Below are 16286 nucleotides of genomic sequence, written 5' to 3'. Positions count from 1 at the left end.
AGAGAAGAGCAAATCAAATGATCAAGTCAAAAGGCTGATAAGGCTATTTTATGTGACCAGACTAAAAGGGTCTGCAAGAAACAGGCTAAGACAGATCATAAATGAATTACAAATGAGTAAATGAATAAATAAATAAAAATAAAAAATTAGAGCTGTTTTTTTCAACTGCAAAGTGTTTATTAACTGAATATTTCAGAATGAACACAAAGGGACTACTCCAAAGAACAGTGCCCAAAGCCATGAAATGCATTATACTCCCGGGCACCAGCTGTGGGTGGAAAGTGGAAATCGGACACTCCCAAATCCATACAATCAATATCTATTGACTTCCTTCTCAGAGATGCCTTCTCACTGAGGATATGATAATGGACAGAAACAGACATGGTACCCAGGATGGTTAATTCCATATGTCAACTTGGCCAGACAACAGTATGCAGTTTTTGGCCAAACCCCGGTCTATAGGTTTCTGTAAAATCTTTTTTTAGATGTGATGAAAATTCAAATCGATAGACTTCAAGTAAACCAGATGACCCTCCCTAATATGACTGGGCCTCATCCAATCAACTGAAAGTCTTAAGAGAAAAGATTGAGGTTAAGATGAAGCTACAGGCTTAATACCACAATATCAACTCTTCCCCTGAGTCTCCAGCCTAGCAGTTGGCTCTGCAGATTTCAGACTGACCAGCCCCCCACAACCCATGAGCCAACTGCTTCCAATCAATATCTTTCTTGCTCTGTCTCTGCATCAATCTCTCTCACACACACACATATATCCCATTAGTTCTGTTTCTTTGGAGAACCCTAATAGAGTCCCTCATGCCATAAAAACAATAGTCAAAATAAGCCTATCCATATTCCAAATATATTCCTAAATCTTTTTTTGGAAATTAAGGTATGCATACAAAAGGAAAGAAATGGGTTCCATAAGAATATAAAAGAATCCAATCTAAACTGGACCTAACCATTATGAGAAATCTTCCCCCCAAAATGATGTCAACCAGGACTGTGGGAGAAGAGAAGATACAGAGATCACAAATGGTCAGGTGGCAGACAGGAAGGCCAGCAGAAGACAGGATAGGGGAGAAGCAGAGGGAGGGAGGCAGGACAGGAGGCTGGAGACATATCAAGGCCGGACTGTGAAGAGGTTTATGGAGATATCCAGTAAAATCCTCTTACCTGCAATTTCACTTTCCCCAGTTTCAGTCCACCGTGATCTGTGCTAAAGATGCAGTGATCAAAAGACCTCACCAGAACAACTTAGAAGAGGAAAAAATTTAATTTGGCTCACAGTTTCTGAGATTCACTTCATGGTTGGCCTAATCCATTGCTCTGGGCTCAACATCAAGGTAGAAAGGTGTGGCAGAAGAGATCTGCTCTCTTCATGGCAGGCAGGGTGGGGGTGGGAGGCTGGGGACAAGATATAATTCCCAAGGACATGCCCCTTGACCTACTTCCTCCCCCCACACCCCCACTTGGCCACAGTTACCAAGTACAGTCAGTCTTTTAAATTATTAATTTATCAAAATGGATTAGTCCACGGATTAGGTCACAGCTCTCATAATCCAACCATGTCACTGAATGCTGCTACACTGTCTCATGAGCTTGGTGGGATACCACGTGTTCAAATTATAACATGATCTATAAATCTGAAATGGAATATTCCAGAAACAAAAAAATTTGTAAGTCTTAACCTGTGAGCCATTCTTAGTGATGAAATCACAAACCATCCTGCTCTGTCCTGCCCTGGAGTAACCAGCCTGGTTATCCATTCCACTGTCACAGTATCATACCACTTGTACTCAGGTAACACTTATTTTACTTGATAATGGACCCCAAGCACAAGGGTAATGATCCTGGGAATCCCAATAGGCCAAAGAGAAGTTGTAAAGTTGCTTCTTTGAAGTGAAAAGTGAATGCACAGTAAGATATTTTGACAGAAAGAGCCCACACTCACATAACTTTTATTACATTATATTTTTAAAATTATTCTATCTTATCATTAATTATTCATCTTACTATGCCTGATTTTTAAACTGTATTATGAATATAAGTGTAGAGTTAAAGATACAGATAGATAGGGTTTGGAACTATCCCACATCCCCCCGGAAGGTTGGATGATTATATGAAGATTTTTCAGCCATTATCCTCAGCAGGTGGGATAGCACGGAAAAGAACTAACCTGGGGAGGACGTGGGATTTGCATTGTGACAGCTACTCTGAATACTGTGTTAGAGACCATGTAGAATAGGACCAGCAGGCACAACAGTGAATTAGAAGGAGAAAGTAGAGGTGTCAAGGTTTGTGATTCATCCGACTAGACAGCTGGCGATATCAGACAACGCAATGGGGAAGTCTGGGCAGAAGATTAGAAGCTAGCTCTTGGGCATGTTGGTTCTGAGGTACCTTGGAAGATGGAACTAGACTTGACATGCTAGACCAACAAGCTCCCAGGATTTCTTTCCTGGACATCCGCCTCCTAACAAGGTCTCTCCTGCTTCCATTCCTGTCTCTCTATTGTTTTTTTGTGCACACAGCAGAAGTAGGATCTTAAAAAAAAAAAAAAAAAAAAAATGCTAACAAAATCATATTACTCGTTGGCTCAAAATTAAAACTCTTTTCCCTGATGGATAAGGCCCATCTGCAGCTCAATATGGGCTGATGAGAAGCTTGTGACTCATCTGCACAAGAATGGTCACTGAATCCAAGGGCATGAAGGAAATTGCATAGGGGGAGATTATAGGATAATCCATGAGGAAATCTATTATTTCCTGAAGGGGAGAGAGATAAGGAATACCCAGAAAAACAGGAAAAAATCCCAGAAGAATGTGGTATCCCTCAAGCCAACGGGGTGGGGGAGAAGCCCTCCATGAAGAGGTGATCAACAGTGCCTACTGCTGCTGAACAGTCACGGACAAATGATGCAAAGATGTCTGTCTGCTGAGCCTTTGCTACTGTACTGAGCTTGGGGTCGTGTGACAGGGCTAGAAGCCAGGTAGGGTAAGACTACTTGAAAGATTCAGGGAGAAGAGATATTTGATAATACATGGGTCAGGAGGAGATGAGAAGCAGAGCCCAGATAGAGGAATAGACAGGAGAGAAAAGAAACCTCCTCTATTAGAGTAGGTATGGAAGGACATAGAAGGTTCTATGCATAGGTACTTGTTTAGATTCAATTCTGAACACTAAGGTCATACGATCTGTGTTATTCAGGGTTTTCCAGAGAAATGGAACCAATTTCTTGATATAGATATAGATACATAAATAGATATATAGATACAGATATAGATATAATCCTCCCTTCCTGTTTTTTTGTTCGTCCAAGTCCTCCAACAATTGAATAACACCCACCCACACTGAGTGAGGGCGGATCTTCCTTACTCAGTTCACTTATTCAAATGCCAATTTCTTCCGAAAACATCCTCACAGCTGCCCAGAAGCCATGTTTTTTTCCGACTATCTGGGTATCCCCCTTCATCTGGTCAAGCTGATGACTAAAATTCACCATCACAGCATCCATCAGACAGACCTTCAATTTTCTCTAGGAGATGGAAGGTTGAGGTTGGCTGTGGGAGAAAGACCCGAGAAGGCAGAAGTTTGAGGGAAACAGAGAAAAGAAGAAATACTGTGGTTCTGGAGACGTAAAAGAACAAGTTGATCTGACAGAAGAGGATCTGGAGGCAGCAAGTGGGACCCACAGAAGTTAGGTGATTAAAAATTTACAGTGGTACCAACCTGTGTTGCTGAGTCCCTTCCTCCAGTTAGGTTTATATGCTTGTGTGTAAGTGCAGTGGTCATGGGAAGTATTTCAAGAGGGTCTGATGGTCAGCAAGTTGAAGAGAAGTATTAACCCCAGGAGGCTGAGGATTCATTTTATCATTAAAGACAATCACGTCCTCCAGAGAAGCAAGCTGTTGATGATATCCCCTGGTAAGAGACCCTCTTAGTGTAGAGGGTCTACACTAAGTTGAGATTTTACTAAGCTAGATTTCTGAATTGACAATCTAGGTGAATGAAAGATGATAGAAGGCAACATCTATCTGTCCGGCCTCCCCGCCATCTTGATAATTAACAGAGCACGATCCATCCAACATTTCTTGTTTGCTTTGAGAACAACTTGGATAGGCACGATAGCTGCCCCTTTTATAGATTTAACACTGAATTATCTAAGTCTAGCCTCAGAGTCAGAAATGCGCCTTGGGACTGGAGAACAGTGGAGGAGCCATACAAGAAGGACGGCCAGGAGAACCGTCTTTGCATTATTCAATCTATCTTCTTCCAGGCTCCACTGCTGTACATGATTGCCTTTGTTCAGATCTCATCATTGCCCCTTCAAGGCCTAAGGCAAGAAGACAATTCTACCCTGGTTTTTGCAAATGGCTTGCATTCTAGACTTTGGTCTTTCCCTGAATAATTAACAGCAATGGTTAATTAAACAGAGGATGGCCTTAATTATCTTCATAGACCTCTCTTGGCACTGAATTATCTGTGGCATCAGAGTTTGAATCCAGGTAAATAGTAGGAATGCCACCAGTCTCTCTCCCAACCCAAGGATAATCTATGATAATCTATTCCAAATACACTGGCAAACCATGTATGACCCACAGGTCAAACCCAGCCCTCCATCTGTTTTTGAATGTTCTACAAGAATAATTTTTACATTTTTAAATAGTTTTAAAAAATCCAAAGAATATTTTGTGATGAATGTGAATTACATGAAACATGAATATCAGTGTTTATAACTAATTTAATTGGCACATAGCAATGCTGTCATTTAGGTATCGTCTCTTCCCCCCACCCCCCGCCAATGTAACAGCCCAGTTCAGTAATTTCCCTCGAAGTCTAAAAGTTCTACCTATGTATAGAAAAGTTGTCTTATTTACTGTAGCCATCCTTGACCAAGTCTAAGTTCAAATTCTCAACACTTCGAAAGACGGTGCCCCATCAAAGTACCAATCAATGGAAATTGGCACTTGCAGCAAATGAAATCCCAGGGCTATTCTGTCACCAGGACCACACAGGTCTTTACTTCCAAGTGGGTAACTGGTTGATAAATCTTCTACTAGTGTTGTCAGAATGAACCTCACAGGTATCAAAGAAAAGAAAGTAAAATTAGGAGTACACTAACCTTTTCCTACAGCAAGTCAGTTGATTGGTAATAGGAAGCTGAGGTGCGTTTTGATTTTTAAATAAGCAATACTGTGAAAGTGAAATCCAAAAGGCTATGATTCATATTGCTTAGAAACCATTCTCAAGGAAAGAAAATGTTCTGCTTCCTAGTTTCTTGCTTTTCTATTTTCTATAGTTGGCATTTGGGGATCAAAGTCAGACACTCACTGTAACTTTGTTCTACTTCACGGTAGCCCAGGGAAAGCTATCTGCCCCATCAAGGTTGTCAAACTCCTGAAACTCTTCGTACAGTAACAAGATCAGTTTTCAAACATGGCACAATACAGAATGCAATTTTGTTTGCCTTAAGGATAGTGAGGCTGAGATGGCTGCATCTATGTAGCCACGCAAATCCCTAGACTCAAGGCACCCTTAGAAGTCTTGTGAGCAACTTTCTGTCCAGATGGTGAAAAAACAAACAATGTAATCCTGCCTCCAAACCTCAGCAGCACTGTGAACACTCTTCTCCCTGACACCCAGGTAAACGGGAACACCTAAAGACATTAAATCCCTCACTCATCACCATGCCTACGGTTGTTTTGCTTTTAATCCTTGTCAAGTTACGCAACTGTTCTGTTTTGATTTGAGTCTGTCCTGGCCAGTGCCTTCAGTTGGCCCACAATGTCGCCTCTTCCAACTCAGTGGTTTGTTCACATAGATCCTAAATCCTCCAAATCATCAATGCCAAACATCCTCCCAAATGCCAACCTGAAATCTATGGGCACATTTGGAAAGACCATGAAGATGAGGGCAATTAACCACAGCTAAAAACCTTTGACTTTTTCCCCCTCTTCCATGCAGCCAAAGGATATTTATCCCATCTCAAGGGCTTTGGATTTCATCTTCAGAGCCTCTGTGAGAAAAAGCGAAGGAAACAAAGATTTCTCCTCCCAGAGTCATACATACCTGTCTTCTATAATTATCACACCAGGGTAACATAAAACCTCATCACTTGACCCTCTCTTCCAAGCTGTTTTATTTTTTTTTTCTTTTTTATTTGTTCTTTTTAGTTACACAGGGCAGTAGAGTGCAACTTCCCATTCTTGTGGTTGTACATGATGTGGAGTTACACTGGCCGTGCATTCATCTATGAACATGGGAAAGTGATAAGCTCTTTTAATTATAACTGCTTGGTAGCCAGAGCTACTTGGAAATCCTGCAATCACTTGATCTACCACACTGTACACGTGTGTCCTAGAGAACAGACTTACTAGAAAGATAGACATAGGATCTCTATGGTCTGTCTCTCTTACCAGTCCACATTTCCCTCCATGACAGGATTCATCTCATACATTTATATACTCTGATAGTGCCAAGCACACAACGCTGGCTTAACAACAGTTTATCAAATTCATTTCCGGGTCATAACCTGGAAGCAAATCTAAACCTTAATTTATTTAAACATGTAGAGTAAATACTCTATATCCACCATGACTAAAAAAACTTCTTTTTTTTTCCCTTAGTTGAAGTTTCAAAAATTATATCATTAAATATTGAGTAAAAAAAATTACAAAAGAACATCTAAAACATTTAAAAGATGGATAAAATAGAAAAGAAACACAGTCCAGAAACATACCCACATATATTGGTAACTGATGTGTGACAGAATCCACTGAAATGCAAAGGAATTTCTAAAGATGGGCTTTCGAAAAAATGGTGCTAGGGAAACTGGATATTCATCAGGAAAAAGGATGCAATTAACTCTAATGTCAAAAAAGATAATTTGAGATAAGTTATAGACTGAATCTAAAATAATAAAAACCATTAGAAGAAAACAGAAGAATAACTTCTTCTACGGGGAAGCCAATGATTTCTTCAACAGGAAATCAGCCAGGAAAAGAAAAAATGATAACATGGACTCTGTCAAGGTTTAAAACTTTTTTTTTTTTTTATCAGTAGACTTTGAGGAAGTGAAAAGGCAAGAAACATTGGGTTTAAAATATCACTGCTAATTTTAGGAAAGCATTGGCAATAATATAACTAGAAAATAACATGTCAGAAATTCACAAAGAAGTCCTGCAAAGCAATAATGATGAGACAAAGAATCTAATTGAAGTATGGGCCAAACACTGAACAGGCATTTCCCAAAAGAAGATCTCTGAATATCCAATAAACTCAAGAAAAAGTCGTTTATCTTCATTAAGTATTAGAGAGAGAGAAATGAAAGCCATAACGAGACTCCACTACATACCCACTGAGTGACAAAAGTCAAAGGAAGCAACAATATCACATACTGACAAAGTTATGGAGCAACTAAATGTAACTAGTAGGAGTATAAAAATGATACAAACACTTTAGGAAACTGTTAGGTAGTTTCTTATACAACTGACCTAGCAATTATACTCCTGTTCACTTACCAAAACAATTAAAACGTATGTTCACAAAAAGGACTTATTCAAGAATATTGATAGCTTAATTTTTCAGAAAAAACAGAAAGTAGAAACAATTCAAATGTTCACCAATAAGTGAATGGATAGACAAATTATGGCATTGAGCAATTAAATACTAAAATAAGAAAAAAAATAAACTACCAATGGATAAAACAATATGAATAAACCTCAAGAATAACATGTTGAAGAAGAAGTCAGACACAAAGAGCATATGCTATATGATTTGTGTGTATGTGTGTGCATTGGTAGAGCTTGGTATCTTTGCTGTCAAATTTAAATTTTAGAAGTAACTTGTCAGTATCTACAAAAATATCTTGCTGAAATGTTGATTAGAACTGTGCTAAACTATAGATGACGGTGGAGTGAACTGATATTACTAGATTGAGTCTTACACTCTAGAATGTGTCATGTCTCTCTGTGCTTAAAGATCTTTTAAACTTTTTTTCATCAGTGTTTTGTAGTTTTTAGCATATGGATGATCCTACATGTTTTGTTAAATAACATTGTTTTCTAAAATTCAGAATTGTTTTCTAAAATTCAGTTTGCAATTATCACTGGAAGTATATAGAAATATTATAGACTTTTATAGGTTTTTTCATTCCAGGACTTTGATGTATTTACTTGTTAACTCTAGAAACTTTTTTCATAGATTCCTCAGTATTTTATAGACAATCATGTCATTTACAAAGAGGGGCAGTTTTATTTATTCCTTTTGAAACTGTATGTCCTGTTTTTTTTTTTTTTTTTCTTGCCTTCTTGCATTGTCTAGGATCACCAATACAAAGTAAAGTAGAAAAAACAAAAGAGAACATTCTTGCCTTGATTTAAATTTTAGTGGAAAAGCATTTAGTCGTTCATCATTAAATATGATGTTAGCTGTGAGGATTTTTCAGGTGCCCTTTACCAAATTAAAGTCCTAATATTTCTAGTTCAATATTTTATCATGAATAGATTTTAAAGTTTGCCTTATGTGTTCACTATACTAGTTGATACAAACATATGGTGTTTCTTCTTCAGCCATTTCATGTCAGAAATTACAAAAACTAATTTCTGACTAAAACTAATTTCTTAAATTACTGAAGTGAACTTCATTTGGTTGTCATGTATTAATATTTAACATATATCTATATTTGATCTACTGATTTCTTGAGAATTGTTATGCTGATCTTCATGAGAGCTATATTGGTCTGCACTTTTCCTGTGATATCTTTGTCGACTTTTATTATCAGGGTTAATACTAACCTCACAAGATAGGTGGAAAGTGTTCAGTTATCTAAAAATAGTGTAAAATTGATGCTATTTCTTTAAATGTTTTAAAGGATTCACCAGTAAAACCATCAGCCCTGAAGTTTTCTAAACTTATTTTTAGATACAAACTATTCCAGTTTTCTGTCTCTTCTACAGTGAATTTTTCCAATTTATGGGTTTCAAGGAATTACTGTACTTTACCTAAGTTGATCAGTTTACATGCAGAGTGGATTATGGCATTTTTTCAGAATATTTTTTTAATATTTATTTTTTTGTTTTAGGTGGACACAATATCTTTATTTATTTTTATGTGGTGCTGAGGATTGAACCTAGTGCCTCGCAAATGCCAGACCTGCGCACTACCACTTGAGCCACATCCCCAGCCCATCAAAATATTTTTAAAGATTTGTTGGGTCTGTAGTGATATCCCCTCTTTCATTTTTGATATTCGTAATTTGTATCTTCTATTCTATTTTTCCTTAATGAGTTTGGCTAGGTGAATTTTACTGACCTTTTCAGAACATCAGCTTTTAGTTTCATTTATTCTTTCCATTGATTTTCTGTGTTCTATTTCATTGATTTCCACTTATCTCTATTACTTCTTTCCTTTTGCTTGATTTGAGTTTATTTTGCTCTTCTTTTATAATCTTAACATGAAAGCTAAGGTTGAAGCTTTGAAACTATTCTTCTTTTGTAATAAAAACATTTAATATTATTAAATTCCTTCTACATTTTAACTACATCCCATGAATTTTACATTACATTTTCATTTTCACTCAGTTCAAAGTAGTTTTTAATTTCCCATGAAATTTCCTTTGGACCTAGAGATTATAAGAATTTTGTTTAAACATTTCAGGTTTCCTACTTATCTTTTTATCGATTATTATTTGAATTCCACTATGAACAGAGAATATACTTTGTATAATTACCAACTTTTTAATTTGTTAAGGTTAACTTTATGACTTAAGATATGGTCAAATTTGGTGAATGTTCCATAAGCTCTTGAGAATGCACAATAAGAGATTGTGCATTCTCTTATTGTTGGGTACAAGTGTTCTATAAATGTCAGTTAAATGTTGTTCGTCTGTGGTGTTGCTCATTTCTCCTACGGCCTTGCTCAATTTGAGTACTGATTCTATTAATAGCTCTGAGAGGTACTGAATTCTTCATCTCTAACTGTGGGTTTGTCTACTTTTCCTTTCAATTCCACCCACTTCTTGCTTTATGTATTTTGAACCTCTGTTCTCAGGTGCATGCACATGTCGGATCATTAAGTCTTTTGATGGACTGAACCTTTCATCATTAGGTAATGTCTTTCTTTATCCCTGGAATGGTCCTTGATCTGAAGTCTACTGTACCTGACACTACTGTGGCTACTCTTTCTTTTGAATGACACAAACCTGGTAAACTCTTAATAATTCTAATTATTGGTTTGCAGAGATATTTGGGCTTTCTACATAGATAACCACACCACAAAATAATGGTAGTCTGGGGTTGCTTTCCAGCTTTGTTACTTTTCATCCCATTCAAGAACTTCTGTATTACTTATTCTTAGACTGACAGGGAAGGATCTGTCACATTCTTACCACAACATAATCTTGCATCACATGGTACTCGAATTAAAAGCTTCCTCTTACCTTAGCCTAAAACTTATGTATCTTTTATTAGATCATTATAATTATACATAGTAGGGGGATTCATTGTGACATATTCATATACATACATAACACAACTTGGTCAATTTCTCCTTTCCCTCCCTGTGCAGCATTTTTAACAGGGGATTGTATACTTACTTTTATACCTCTTGATTAGGAAAGTCTGTCTTCTTAAGCTCACAGCTTCAAATATATGAATAAAAGTGGGCAACAAAGGAAACCATTACATAAATCCCAAGGACTAGAAGTCCAGAGGCTCAACCAGATCTGTCTTCTACTTGACATTCTCTTGGTTGACTTTCTTCATTCCGGGCTTCCCTTCTGCAATCCATCTCCTATCCTGTTAAAGTAGGGTTTCAAAACCACCACACTTATCATCTCACTCCTCTGTGAGCCATACTTCCCATTGCCTAAGAGACAACATTTCAGTCCCCTGCTCAATCTCCCGACTCTCCACAGACCAGTCTTCCCAATATCAAGGTGTACAACACCCATTTCCTCCTAAGTAGTTCTACCTGTGCTACCACCTGTGAAACAAACACATCTTTTCCCACCTCTCTATACAGCTTTCCTTCCTGCAGATTATCTGCTCATCTCCTCTTTAACTCTCAACTATTCTTTCCAGTTCCATTTCCTCCATGAAGCTTCTCAAGCAAGAAAAAGGAGAGTTTTCAAAGTTTCTGCAGCATTATCTGTATCTACCCAAGAGCCAGCTGGAAATCTGGGCCAGACCTGGATTCAACTGGGTTCTAGTCTGCCACTTATTTGCTTTGAATTTGAGCAAATCTCTTACCCTTCTCTTCTAAGATGAATTGCGGGACTCTAACTGCATCATAGTTTATATTGGAACATGTCACTCAATAATAGGGATACACTCTGGTAAACACGACTTCAGGTGACTTTGTTGTTTGCAAACATCATCTAATATACTTACTTAAACTAAGATAACTGCGAGAAGGCTACAATGTCCCTAGCTAATTATCTTGCGGGATACCATCTTATAGGCAGTCGTTGTTTACTGAAATGTCTTTAAAGCAGCACATACCCATACATCTATTATAGTTCCCAGAGATCATTCCACTCATCCACCTGAAATCCTTCTGATCTTTGATTCATTATTTCTTCATTTTTTAAATTCAATCAAGGCGCGATGGCGGAACCTCCGACTGTGCGGTTCCCGCCAATTCCCGCAGCGTTCCTGCTTGGGTCGAGTTCCCTGCTGAGATGGAGTCATTTGACCTGGCCGAGTTGCCCGAGCTGCTTAAGCTTTATTACTGGAGACTCTTTCCCTACTCCCAGTACTATCGCCGGCTCAACTACGGCAGAGTGGTAAAGAATCACTTTCAACACCGTGAATTTTCATTTACGTTGAAAGACGACATTTACATTCATTACCAATCCTTCAATAACCAGAGTGATCTGGAAAAGGAGATGCAGAAAATGAATCCATACAAGATTGATATAGGCACGGTGTATTCCCACAGACCCAGTCAACACAATACAGTGAAGCAGGCTCAGGAAAAAGAACGGGTGTTTGACATTGACATGACAGACTATGATGATGTGCGGAGTTCTGCAGACATATGTTCTAAGTGCTGGACCCTCATAATAATGGCCATCCATATCATTGACCGAGCATTAAAGGAGGACTTTGGATTTAAGCATCGGCTCTGGGTATATTCTGGAAGGAGAGGTGTTCATTGTTGGGTTTGTGGTGAATCAGTTAGCAAGCTATCCTCTGTCGTACGTTCTGGGATAGTTGAGTATTTGAGTCTTGCAAAGGGTGGCCAAGATGTCAGAAAGAAAGTTCACCTAAATGAAAAAATTCATCCTTTTGTCAGGAAATCTATAAACATAATAAAAAAAAATACTTTGAAGAGTATGCCTTGGTTGATCAAGCTATTCTTGAAAATAAAGAAAGCTGGGATAAGATTTTAGCCCTTGTTCCTGAGGCTATTCATGAAGATCTTCAAAAAAAATTCCAAAAGTCTCACAGTTCACATCAGAGATGGGAGTATTTGAAGAGAGTAGCCAGCACGAATCAGAATATCAAAAATGACAAATGTGGACCCTGGCTAGAGTGGGAGATTATGCTCCAGTACTGTTTTCCACGGCTGGAGATCAACGTGAGCAAAGGAATCAATCACTTACTGAAGAGCCCTTTTAGCGTTCATCCAAAAACAGGTCGAATTTCTGTGCCTATTGATTTACAGAAAGTGGATCAGTTTGACCCATTTACTGTTCCAGCCATAAGCTCCATCTGCCATGAACTGGATGTCATTTTTACTAATGAAAAGGAAAAAAGAGGAGACTGAAGCTGAATCTGATGTCAAACATAGAACCAAAGATTATAAGAAGACCAGTCTGGCACCGTATGTGAAAGTATTTGAACAGTTTCTTGAAAACCTGGATAAATCACGAAAAGGAGAACTTCTCAAGAAGAGTGATTTACAAAAAGCTTTCTGAAGACAACATCTCCTCTCAAACAAATGTGGATATCGTCTACCTGCAAGCAAGGATCAAATACTTGAAGAGTCATTTAATAAATATGGCAGAACCATGTAAGTGTCTTAATGCTTACAGCAGAATTTCCTTTTCTTGAGAAATAATTTATGTTGAAAAGATTCCCTGAGGCCACTAAAAAGACTCCTGTTAAATTTGTGAAAGGAATTTAAAGCAATTAATAAGTGAAATGCAGATAAGTTTTGTAAAATTTAATATTAAAGAAAGATAATTCCAAAGCTTCTGACACAAATAGTTCTACCAGTTGGCATATAGAGAGGTAAGTGAACAGTAATATACTTCCATTTCATCTCACTGGATATTGCCTCTATATTATGGGGTAAATGACAGCTTTGTCCTTAAGTCTTGGACACTTGTTAATTATACCTAGAGTATATATTCAATCACTTCCTAATTTTGTTTATTTATATTTATATTGATATTGCCTGTCTTTTTAAAAATTATTTTAAACTGGGCATTTAAACCTACCAAAACTTCAGTTCCAAAGATAGGAGTTATTAGATGAAAATTATTAGGGCCAAGTATAGTATTTTGTACAATTACTGGGAATTGTAGCTCCTACTTTTTCCCTCAGAGAGCAACTGAATTAGTCTACCATAAAGAACAAGTTTAGGGCTGGGGTTGTGGCTCAGCGTTAGAAAGCTCGCCTAGCCCGAAAGAGGCCCTGGGTTCGATCTTCAGCACCTCATAAAAATAAATAAAGATATTGTATCCAACTACAACTAAAACATAAATATTTTTTTTTAAAAAAAAAGTATAGTGGACTGTTACTATGGCTTAGTGGGTAAGCGCTCCTGGGTTCAATCCTTAGTACCAAATAAATAAATAAAACCTGTTGTAATTATTTAAAAAAATTAATCAATTTATTTATTTTACAGTAGAATGCATTTTGACATAAAGTACACAAATGGAGCACAACTTCTCATTCCTCTGGCTTTACATGGCTCAGAGTCACTCCACTAGTGTAATCACACATGTATAATAATGTCTGTCTCTTTCTTCTGTCCTTCCATCCCCAACAACCCCTACCCCCTCCCAACTCCCCTTTACACAATCCAAAGTTGTTATATGTTATGTTATCTTGTTCACTATTCCAATCTTTTCTACCTCACCAAGTCTCTTTCTGTATTTTTCCCAGCATTGGACATAATAAACATTTACTGACTATGGGGAAACTCTTTATTTCCCTCCCTGAGGGTGAAAGAAAACACAAAAGGCACCTATAGATAAGTTTGCACACTGTAGGTGCCTTCAGCATGGCCCTGGGTACCCTGCTCCCCGAGCTTCTCTATCATATTCTACAGAAGCCCAGGAGACGAGGGTCTCTTTAAAAATCAGAAGAACCTACTAGCAGAGTCCTTTTATCCTGACTTCTCTCTAAAACCAGGAGAGAGGAGCAATAAAGGCAGGTGGGAGGAGTTTCACTGGAAATGAAACCAAGGTTTCCCATGCACAATATGCAGGTAGGGTGGGGTGTGAAGAGTAGGAAAGCTAAGTGGCTCTCTCACAACCTTGACCCTAACAGCTACCATCAATTCAGAATATCTACCACCATAAGATGTAAAGGAGGTTTTTTTTAAAAAAAAAAAAAAAAGAGAGAGAGAGAGAGAGAGAGAGAGAGAGAGAAAATATATCAAAAGTAAAAACAGAGAGCAGGAGGTAAAAAATAAATAAAATAAGAGAGAGAGAGACAGAGAGAGAGAGAGAAATAAGGGTTACCCCAGTTGAGGACTGTGCCAGGCAGAACTGAAGAACTAAAACCACTAGAAACATCTGTCCTGTGTATCTATGGGGATATAACATGTATGCTTATAAACATGCATATATGATATGTATATACACATATATATGCAAGCATCTATGCTTCCATTTATGTATGAGTTTCCCTGTCTTTGCTTCCGGACTTAATAAATTTATGTATATCTTCTCAAGATAACAGAAAAATACAAAAACAAGCATCGTCGATGTGTGCACAATGACAAAAACGGTGTGTGACTTGGCACGCTCCCGACCACCCAAGGGAAGGTGTATCAGAATCTGATCCAAAAAGGAGAGAACGTGCACTGAGGAGAGAATGTGCACTTTAGGCTTATCAAAAAGGAACACTAAGAAAGCCTGGTAAACACGGCTGTAGACCACTGAGCTTTTTAACTGGCAAAAAAAGAAAACATCACTGATACCCTGGGTAGAGAAGGAAATAACTGCTCTTCTGAACCTTGAGAAGAAATCCAAACATAAGACACCAAATGGGTGAAGTCAGACAGGCCAGTGAGCCATGAAGAGAGTGAGATCCAGGTCCACGCTGGTTCTCAGCAGGGCCCAGCCTTCCTGTGTCTGTCTGGGGATAACCTGCCCATGTACGGGTCTTGGTAGTTGGGTGCCGTGTATTCCTGTGGCCAGACATTTGTGGGTGTTGAACCACAATGATGGGTGTGTGCAGTTCCTTATGGGCACAAAGCGAATTCACAACACACGACAGATTGGGTAGGAGAGTGCAGAGCCACTCTAACAACACTAGTCTGACTGCAGCCTTGGCCAATAGTGAGAGGTCAGAAATCTGAGGAATCGGGGATTGTGAACCAAGGACCTTGGCATGTCCACATGAGGTCTGCAACTGTTTAAGGAGTGGACTGATAAAAAGCAGCACTCTGGAAAAGTAGGAAGTTTAATAGAACATAGGAGGGCTGTGGCTCTCTAAGTCTATTGCTTTTTATTTCCAAAGTGCAAAAAAAGTAAAGTCGATTAAAACAGTAACTTGTTTTTAAAAAGAACTGAAGCCAGCTCCTACCTACATTGAGAAATGTGGGGCCCCTTCCTTTCCCTGTCCTCAGTCATCCCCAGGCACTGTGGGCAATTTTTTAGATTCTTCCAGAGATGTTCTCTACATTTACAAGCATGTTAACTATGCACATTTGGGAACGCATTCATCTCCCTCCATATTTTTTTTTTTTTAAGAAATCAGGTCAAATAAAATAAACACTATTCTGCATCTTGCTCTTCCCCTGTCAGGGTATCTTGGAGATGATTGGTGCATCCAGATCTGATTCAGAGAGTATTCCATCCATAGACATCTCACAATCTAGTTAATGAGCTGATTTTCTAAAGAATAAATTCTACACACATTCAAGACACATGTCTTAGATTTGCATGGCCCCTTTGCTATTGTGCATTTGGTGAGCTTAAATCTCCATTTATATATTTCCTTCATAAAATCCCATGCTTCCTTCCAGAATCCAACTTAGCTCACCTTCTGTCCCTTGAAACCTGGCTGATTACAGAACAATCCTGCCCTCCCATTGAAGCA

General features: G+C 38.3%; 1 protein-coding gene and 1 pseudogene across 2 annotated transcripts in view; one reads left to right on the top strand and one right to left on the bottom strand.

Moving 5' to 3' along the window:
* Arhgap44 (Rho GTPase activating protein 44) overlaps positions 1–16286 on the bottom strand; it is a 172662-nt gene that overhangs the window by 137156 nt on the left and 19220 nt on the right. The window lies entirely within an intron of this gene.
* Positions 11684–12984, top strand: LOC143410269 (DNA primase small subunit pseudogene; annotated as a pseudogene).

This window comes from Callospermophilus lateralis, chromosome 11 (assembly GCF_048772815.1).
Source record: "Callospermophilus lateralis isolate mCalLat2 chromosome 11, mCalLat2.hap1, whole genome shotgun sequence".
NCBI lineage: Eukaryota > Metazoa > Chordata > Mammalia > Rodentia > Sciuridae > Callospermophilus > Callospermophilus lateralis.
The sequence above is the reverse complement of the archived record's forward strand: the minus strand, read 5'-3'. Positions and strand labels throughout refer to the sequence as shown.